This window comes from Bubalus bubalis, chromosome 18 (genome assembly GCF_019923935.1).
Source record: "Bubalus bubalis isolate 160015118507 breed Murrah chromosome 18, NDDB_SH_1, whole genome shotgun sequence".
In the NCBI taxonomy this organism is placed as follows: domain Eukaryota; kingdom Metazoa; phylum Chordata; class Mammalia; order Artiodactyla; family Bovidae; genus Bubalus; species Bubalus bubalis.
The window spans coordinates 19,315,071-19,325,073 of record NC_059174.1 but is presented as its reverse complement, the minus strand read 5'-3'; the positions used below and the strand labels follow the sequence as shown (position 1 = coordinate 19,325,073).

The 10,003-nt window shown below is 46.6% G+C and overlaps 1 long non-coding RNA gene across 1 annotated transcript; it reads right to left on the bottom strand.

Moving 5' to 3' along the window:
- Nucleotides 1-6,467: 6,467 nt before the first annotated feature.
- LOC123330216 lies at nt 6,468-9,569 on the bottom strand. Its single transcript, XR_006545946.1, has 2 exons — nt 9,450-9,569; nt 6,468-8,732 (listed from the first exon to the last, which is right to left on the bottom strand). It is a non-coding gene; the product is annotated as an uncharacterized LOC123330216 (long non-coding RNA).
- Between the last annotated feature and the right edge of the window lie 434 nt (nt 9,570-10,003).

Below are 10,003 nucleotides of genomic sequence, written 5' to 3'. Positions count from 1 at the left end.
GAGAGGAAAATAGAGAACCCAGTGGCAATTTGTTGCACTTACAGACTTGGCACACAGGCCTCAGGCTCCGGAAAGTCCTAATAGTGCTTTTGGAGGCATCCCACGTGTAGGAGGAGAAGGAGCCTAGTGGAGCAGAGATGGCGGCTTTTCTGGCCAAGAACAGAACCGTGCTGTGAAAACACAGCCCACTCACCCATCCCCTTCCCTTGGCCCCCGTGACATCAGTGAGCAATTTGGTCCCATGGGGAGAAATTAGCCTTCAGCAGCTCACAGGCGAAGCTCCATCAATTCACTCTACCCTGGCCCAGCCCCCTCCCTGGTGTTGTTCAGTCGCTAAGTCCTGTCCGACTCTTTGTGACCCCAAGGACTGCAGCATTCCAGGCTTCCCTGTCCCTTACTATCTCCCAGAGTTTGCTCAAATTCATGTCTATTGAGTCAGTGCTCCCTCTCCCCAAACCATCCCACCCAAGGCCAGGTTCACTTTCAAAGCCACTTCCATTGTTCTAACCATGAGATGCCCCAGAAAATCACATGCTTCCCATCCAAAGCAGATGTGTTAGTCTACGCAGGCTGCCATACCAAACACCACAGACTGGATGACTTAAATTTATTTCTCACAGTTCTGGAAGCTAGGAGTCTAAGATCAAGGTGTCAGCAGGTTTGGTTTCTTCCAAAGCCTCTCTCCTTAGCTTCTAGATGGCCATCTTCTCCCTGTGTCTTCACATAGTCTTACCTCCTTTCTGTCTGTGTCCGAATTTCTTCTTTTTATAAGGACACCTGTCAGATTGGATTAGAGCCCACCCTATGATCTTATATTGACTGAATTACTGTACCCCTTTAAAGGCCCTATCTCTAATACAGCCACATCCTGAGGTGCTGAGAGTTAAGACTTTAACACATGAATTTGGAGGATATGACAAGAGAGAAAACAGTTTCAGCGAAATGCCATGAGTTTATAAGTCATCTGTTGATTCTTTGGTCCATTGGGATCAACCACCTGGATTTACATTGCCTCTTATCCCTCTCCTATCTCCTCTTCTACTCTCTAAATCTCAACATATTAGAGACTTTCACATTTCTCATGATACTATATGTTCTCTTTACAGCTGAAATTAAAGTAAATTTAATGCATCCTTCTAAGTGCAGGAGATGAGCCCAGGAAAATATTGCTATCACATCTGATATGGGAACGAATTATCTTCTGAGTTGCACCAATTAATTAGCTCAGTGAATAGCAATCATCAGTCCTGATGGACCCTTCTCTGAAACTCTCCTTATTTGATTTCCTTGAATTATCACCCAAGACAGGCTTGACAGAGGATACACAAAATATGTTGGAATTCCAAATGGACAGGGTGGCGCCAAGCCAGGCACTGTCCCCCATCAAACTCAATAACCTGAGTTTATAAAACCCAGAGAGAGGGCTGAAGCAGACGTGGAGAAGTGAGGATGGACAGGAGTAGAGGAGTCCCTGGTTTAGAAACCAGCCCAGGTCATCACAACGGGAGAGACAACAGCAGACTCGCCCCTCCCTCAAGCCTGGTCATCTTCCAGGAGGGGCTGTTCAGAAGTGGTCTCCTCCGTGGTCCCAGTGATAGAAGGAGCCAAGGGCAGCCCCCGACTGATACAGTGGTAACCAGCTTTCAGGAAACACAGACTCTAAATATCATATGGTGTTAGAGGGGTGTCCCTGGGGAACTGTTTGCATGACTGGAGTCATTATTTTAAAAGCTTTCTCCAAGTTCCTGTGGACAATGCCCACAATATAATTTTACCAGTGTCCTCCTATTCAGAGTCAAAGCCTCTATGTGTGCTGTGGGCAGAGCCCACTAACCTTTGGTGACCCTTGGGTACATTAGAAAGACCCCCTCCCTGGTCTCATCCCTTCCCCATCACCACCGTATAGACAAAATGGTGCTCCATCCATCCATTAGGGGATGCCGCCCAGGGCTAATGCAGTCTCTCAATCAGTGCTTGGTCCATAGAAAGTACTGTACCCTGGCTGTCATTATGTATTCACTCTACACTCCCAGAGGATGCCTCTCCTGTTCACCTTTGCCTAACACAGAGACTGGCACAGAACCAGGGCAACTGAAGAAAACACGTAGGTCCCAGCCAGAGGGAACTGTCATACTAGCATCAGTTAGGAACCAGGATTTGGTTTCCCAAGATGTATAATAAGGGAGCTACTTATCCCACAGTGACCCTCATTTCATACACTCCAACCTTAGAACAAAGGAACTGTGTTATGTGTAAAAAAGCCGGTCTCCAAAGGTTACATACTGAAGCATTCCATTTACATACTACTCTTGAAATGACAAAAGTACAGACATGGTTTCATGTACTTTGATACACAAAACTGTCACATTTATAACAAGGTCCTCCCTCACCCACCCTCCTCAGTGCTTTCATAGGGTTGCATCTAATCCATCACTCTCCACACCACGGCCTAATCCACTGTCTGACCCCAGAGTAGGTAGAAGTATCAGCCTGTTGAACAAATAAATGAATGAGCATATTGTGCATCCAGATAAGGAAAGCAGATAGAAGGCCAGGAATTATAGGTAGCCTAGACCAGAGATTTAGAGAAAAGTCTCAACAGTTTAGATGGTGGAACTTCCCTGGTGGTCCAGTTGTGAAGAATCCAAGTTGTCATGCAGGGGACACAGGTTCGATCCATTCCAGGTCAGGAAACTAAGATCCCACATGCCTGGGAGCAACTGAGCCCATGCACCACAATGACTGAGCACACAAGCTGGACCCTGAGAGCCACAGCCAGAGAGTCCACACACCACAACCAGAGAGTCCACACACCACAACCAGGGAGTCCACACACCGCAACCAGAGAGTCCACACACCACAACCAGGGAGTCCACACACCACAACCAGAGTCCACACACCACAACCAGGGAGTCCACACACCACAACCAGGGAGTCCACACACCACAGCCAGGGAGTCCATGTGCTTCCACGAAAGATCCCACGTGCAACCCAATGTAGCCAAATAAATCAATGTTAAAAACAAAAACTCACAAGGCAAATCCAAAGTGCCTGCGTGTGAACTGAAGTTTCAGAGTTTGCATCTAGGAGTCCTGTTGAGATTCATAACATCCAAGAGCTGAAAAAAATCTGAAGAAATCATCTGGAGATAAAACTCCAGCGTTTGGACCAGGATCAGTGCTTAACAAATGTTTACTGAAAGAATGGGAGGCAAAATCAGATGATGAGTGGAAACGAATACAAGAATTTAACCAAGATTGACTCCTTTACCTCTGATGAGACCCTCAATTGACCCTCTGAAAGTAGAGGAGATTTTATTCATTTATTTGCTTACTTAATATGCATCAGGCTTTGCTCTCTGTGCTTCACCTAAGTAAACTAGCTTAACATTCCCTTAACTAGCCCTGGAAGGTTGTGTCATTATTATCCCTGCTCACAGAGGAAGTACCTAAGATCAGAGAGGTTAAGTGTCTTGCCAAAGATCACACAGCTAAAAAAGGAACAAAGTCACAATTTATGTGGCAGTCTGGATAGGCGGTGGGGTGGGCGAGAATGAATACATGTAGATGTATGGCTGAGTCCTTTGCTGTCCACCTGAAATTATCACAACATTGTTAATCAGCTATATGCCAGTAAAAAAACTCAAAAATAACAAAGCCAGTCTTCAACCCCAGACATTTCAGCTCTGGGAAACCATGCTGCAATTTCAAGAGGGAGGCTAACACATCACCCAAGGGCTTAAGGGGACATGACTACATGTCCGTGTAGATGGACATCCCATCTATCTACACCAGTTAGCTCAGACCAGCTGCCCTGAGACAGTGCCCAGAGGCCAAGGTGGCCTCTGTTTTGAGTTAACAGGTCCCATTTGGGGACCTCACCATCAAGTCCCCCCAATACTGCCATGCCTCCTCTGAGCCTGGGGCTCGATTCTGTAAAGTATCTTTGAGTCTTTTGAGCCTTCAGTTGTCTTTCACTTCTAGTCTCCCAGAAAAAGCCCCTACTCGGCTCCTTCCCAAGGCCTCGTGCAAAAACGACAGATAGGTCTGTCCTTAGACCAGGTGTAGCCAACAGTAGCGGCCACCGGCCACACTGGGTGGGAAAGGACTTGGGGTCACACCTAAACTCTCCAGGAAACTCAGCTGGTCCATCAGTGATGTCCCCACGGGCAGAGAACTCGGGTTCTCTGTCACTGGCCTAGCATCTCAGTCAACACCATAGCTGAGGCTCCCAGTCCTCAGCTCTCTTGACCAGCTGGGCTGGAAGCCTTCCTCTTGTCACCTACTGGCAGCTAAATCATGACATCAACCAGGACATTACCTAACCAGGTTCATTTGCCCGATGCTCAGGAAGCCAAATGCTGAGCTATTGAGAGAGGTTTATTCCTGAGACTGCCAGGTGAGGAAACAGGAGTATAAATCTCAAATCTGCCTCTCTGAAAATAGCATTTAATGATATTTATCAGATAAAGGGGAATGGTGGTCTGAGGCATGGAGGTAAGAAAAGTGAGGTAATTGGGGATCTGTGCAAGTGTAATTGAGCTTCATGGATCTTTCTAGGACTTGTGTGCAGAAAGTAGCAGCATCAGCATGTTCTGAGGGTACAGGTTTTGGTCACCTGATGCCAACAACTCATTCTTTGGACACTCACCACAGGCCCAGTTGAACGGTTGTAGGCTTCCCTGGTGGCTCAGGTGGTTAAGAATACACTTGTAATGTGGAAGACCTGGGTTCAATCCCTGGGTTGGGAAGATCCCCTAGAGAAGGGAACAGCTACCCACTCCTGTATTCTGGCCTGGAGAATTTCATGGACTGAGGAGCCTGGTAGGCTCTAGTCCATGGGGTCACAAAGAGTCGATTTGACTGAGTGACTTTGGTCTTCCCTCGTAGCTCAGTTGGTAAAGAATCTGCCTGCAATGCAAGAGACCTGGGTTTGATCCCTGGGTTGGGAAGATGCCCTAGTAAAGGAAATGGCAACCCACTCCAGTATCCTTGTCTGGAAAATCCCATGGGCAGAGGAGCCTGGTGGGCTGCAGACCATGGGGTTGCAAAGAGTCGGGCATGACACAGCAATGAACACTTGGACTTGTTCTCTATCAGTCAGAACTGGGCAAGAACTAGCTCCAAGTTTCTGCAAAACCCTTTGGTGATCCATCCATCAGAGGTATTTTCTTTAAAGAAGCTAGTGGGTGTTTAGTTTAAAATCAACTTAGAAGCAAACGAGGCTTTTTCAGTCTGGAGAGCCTAATCAGGTTAGCCCTCAGTTTGAAGAACTCTGCGGGTTGTGATGGAAATCCAGCTCTGTCTGGGCAAACAAAAAAGAGGAAACAACTAGTTCACATCACTGCATCATTCCAGGGCAGATTTCTCACCCTCTCCATCTCTCATGGTTTCTTTTGTAGTAACTCACTCATGTAGGTTCTCCCCATCAAAAATGGCCACCAATGTGCTAAACATGTTCTTTATCTAGCGTTTCAGCCAAAGTCTCAGACTTGAATCTCATTGGCCACATTGACCCATGTGAGTTGGGTCACATGACCAAACCAACCACAGTGGCATGCCTGGAAAAATGACTGGCCCTGAAATGGATGGGGATTTGGGAGTGAGGTCAATTCCCACTAACTCCCTGTGAACTTGGAGGGGAAGAGGGCTGGTTCTCCAAAGGAAATGTGCGGTGATTTTTTTCAGAATCAGAATGGATTCTGCCTCAAACATATCGGGTATCTACCACGACTCCCCAGTACTTGCCCTCATTCAATGAATAAATTTAGTTCTCAGACCTCTCTCCTGTCCTATTCCCTGGTGTGTGGCCTGTTCCTGCAGAACCATTAAAAGTTCAATGTAGTCTTTTCTGAGAAGGAAAATGCTGCTCGTGCTTTTGAAGGGGTCCTGGATCCTGATCATCTGTGTGTCTTTACTCCTTTCCTCTGTGGTGACGTCAGTAGCTCGCTAGAGCTGTCTCCTTCCCAGTACCTACCACAGGAAGAGAGGCCAGGGGTCGAAGGCCGTGCCACTGCAACCAACACCCTCACAGGAGGGGAAAGATCACACGAAAGGGAAATCCCAGCATGCCCTTGGTGCCACCGCTCTTGTATGCACTTTTCCTCCTCCGTCACTGCCACCACCCAACTCTCCTGCCAAGCTCCCCATGGGAAGAGCCCCAAGGGAATGAGACACTGGGCCTGAGAAGTGGGGCTAGACTATTTTATGGCAGATTGCGAATCAATTTCAGCTGGTGCAGGGGGCATAGGAAGCCCTGTGGACCCCTGAGAGGGAGTGTGATGAAACATTATTTTCATCAGCATTTTCTGGAAGAAGTTTTCATGGGCTGGATAAGAGTACAGAGTCCCAAAAACTAGTTAGTCAACCAACAAAACCAGTCTTTCACTCTCTCTGTTTCTTCCCATAGACCTCAGTCCTGAGAAGGTAAGTTGTTTGCTGGCTCACATCAGAAAGGAGTTCTGAAACTTGATATATATATATTTTTTATTATGTAAATTTTTAGATATAATCAAAATGTAGAGAATCATCTGATAAACCACCCCCCTCCCCCGGTACCCATGACTGGGCTTCAGCCATTATTAATGCAGGGCTCCTTTTGTTTCATCTATAGCCCTGCCCATCCCCTTTCCAGCCTGGATTACTTTGAAGCTAATCCAGACTTCATATATCCTTAAGATGTTCATATTGTAAGTGCCCCCAGAAGATCTGGAGCTTCCATTCTGTTTGAGAAGAAAGGAATCTGGCCTGTTATTACTACGTCATGCAGACAAGGAGATATTGTTCTTCCTCCTCCGCACACCATGGCCCCACTCTCCTTATTTGATATTATACTTCACCTCTTTATGAGAGGAAAATCGCAACTCCAGTTTTCTCGTCTGGAAATGCTCTCAGCTGGAGTGATTACAATGTTATCTCCCTGGGTTCCCCCCCGCCACCACTCCACTGCCCTCATCCAGCCATCTTGCCCATCCCCAGCTCTGTCCACTCTCTGGGTCTGAAGCCTGGTTTTCTAGCCTGCTCCCCACTCCCTCTGACCTGATTTTTGGGTGCCTCTCCCTTGTTCCCCACAATAGATAAACAGATGGTCCCGGGGAACCATGAAAGCCTGAACCCCCACCCTTTCCCATTTCCTGCACCCAGCACAGAACCATCTCTCTTCCCATGTACCATACCAGCCTGTCCGTTGCTGCCCATCCTGGAATCAAAGGAAGAATTGGGGCTTCTGATCTAAACACGGGCTGACCTTGCACATTCCCACGTTATCTCTGCCCCAGCAATACTCCTTGAATAATTAATCAATGCAAAAGAAAGTTGGGGAGAAAAAAAAAACCACAATGAAAATTATGATTATTACTTAAAGAGTTGGAGAAAGATAGCGAGGTCCTTCTAAAGTTACAACACCATCTTTAGCAGCTGCAGGGCACATTAAAGCGAGGGGCCGGGGGAGGGAAGATAGGGTATATTTCAAAGCTGACGGCTGCAGTAACCAAACGCGAGGGGGGTGTTGTGTGGAATACGCCAAGTGTTTGAAGTGGACGAGGTTTTTAGCATGTTGTCTTGATGTCTGTACATACTTAATAACAGATGTTTGGTCTCTCTTGGCAGATAATTGTCCTGCTGTAAGGTTGACTTGACCTGCCTGAGCGATCCGGCTTCGAACACCCCAGCAGTAACAAACGAGCCCAGCTTCTCTCTGTTTTACTAGCGGAATGCGCAGCCACGCTTCCTTTTAAGCACATAATTACTCGGCGGCAACTGAAGCCCATCCATCCCCTCTCCTAATGGCCACGGAGCCATTCGGCCATAATTTATGGGGACAGGGTTCAAAGTTTTAATAATATTTGGATAATATCATTGCCCACATGTCGGTGGCGTCGTGATGAATAGAAGGAGAGTGGGCTGATTTTGATTCCATGCATGACAGTGCGAGCCTTAACGACTGGGTGCCCCGCATGGCCTTTATGGAAACTGCCACCAGACCATCGGCTCATGAATTATAGATCTGGGCATGAAGGATTATAAACAGCAGTGGGGATCACACAGGGACGCTTGTTCATGAGGAACTGTCCTGTTAGTGCTTCTTCCTTATGCAGATAAATGAATTGCAGGGAATACCAAAACGGCGTAAATAAACCCTTAGTGGATAACAGATTAGCACATCAACATAAAAAACCCAGTGCCGGGGCCTGCTCGGGGATATTTATGTTTATACTCTCTGCTCAAGTGGCTCCCTGGTTTTTTGGCTTCTTCCTGCTCACCTCATAATTCCCACATCCTAATGGCACCTCTGGGCATGTTTCTCGGATGCTCTGCGGAGCCCGTTGGCATCATACACAAGTTTGCTCAAAGAATCACCTTGGGGTAGGCTGAGGGATAAAAGACACTCATCCAGTTCAAGACAGCCTTGATCAGAATTGCCTTGGTGGAGCTGCAGGATGACCTCCAAACTGTTGTTGCTTGCTGTTGTTATTTAGTTGCTTAGTCTTGTGTCTGACTCTTTTGCGATCCCATGAACTGCAGCCTGCCAAGTTCCTCTGTCCATGGGATTTTCCAGGCAAGAATACTGGAGTGGGCTGCCATGCTCTCCTCCAGGGGATCTTCCTAAGTCAAAGATCGGATCCACGTCTCCTGCATTGGCAGGTGGATTCTTTACCGCTGAGCCATCAGGGAAGCCCATGAATTCAGGCTACATACAGGCAAATGCTGATAAGAAGAGGTAGCATGTATTCCCTGGGAAACAAAAAGAAGGGAGGGGGTCTCAGCCATAAGCCTTAAAGATGATCAAGTTCAACCCATACAACCGCCAGAGAGCAGGTGGCAAAAGCAAGCCTGAGAAGGGGAGGAACTCCCCCTAAATGATATAACTTTGTTGCCAAGTCAAGATTCCTAACTCCCAAGTGTTGCCCCAGGCTGCCTTATCTGGCCTGAGTTTTCTCTCCCTTAAATGTAAGCTTTCAACATCAGCCTCAAATGATAGTGTTAGGACTGAAACAATCGTCTGCCAACTTCCTCCTGTTCATCTAGACTGACTCACCCTGAACTTTGACAAGGTTCGTGTGCCGTGAGCAAGTGTTGAATTTACACACTCGATATCCATTTAATCTGAAGGATTTATTTGGAAAGAACAGCAATTATAACTACACCTCAGAATAACTAGGAAATGACACATTTAAATATCTTTAAATAGCTTACTGGCATTCTAAATAGCTCTCCCCTACGCCCAGGTACTGATCTTGAGTTGTCATTTGCCTGGGCCTTTTCACAAGAAACCAGGAGCAGGTGGGAGCAGGTTTCAAACATCCCAGCTTCTTTCTCTACTCTGAGGCATTGTGTGCTGTGGTTTCTGCTTTCCAGAGCACCTAAAGTAATGTTATCTTTTTTCTTATACCAGGAGAAAGAAGGTAGGAGAAAGACAATTTATCCAGCCCCAACATTTTAAAAACTTACCACACAGGGATTTCCCTGGTAGTCTGGTGTGTTTCCACTGCAGCAGGTATGGGTTCGATCCCTGGTCGGGGAACTAAGATCCCATATTCAGTTCAGCGCAGCTGAAACGCCAAACAAACAAAATTATCAAAAATTAACTTTGGGAGGTTCACAGTTTTAAGACATTTAACACATATACAGATTCCTGTAGCCACCAACACAGTTGGGATACAGAATAGCACTATTACACCTAAGTCTCCTGCTGTTTTTCAAAAAGTCACATCTTCTCCCAGCTCCTAATCCCTAATCCCCATCAAGCACTGATCTGCTCTACATCACTTTTTTTTTTCCTGTCTTCTGGGAATGTCATATAAATGGAATGATATAGTGTCCTCCTTTGGAGACTGTCTTCTTTCACCCTGCATAATGTCTTTGAGTTCCATCCAAGTGGTTGTCTGTATATAGTACAGTCTCTCTCTCTCTTTTTTTTTTCTGAGTCATATTCATACGCACACTGGACATAGAGTTGGGATACACCAGGCACTTTCCAGGATGATAGTAATGGCTGGCAGCCA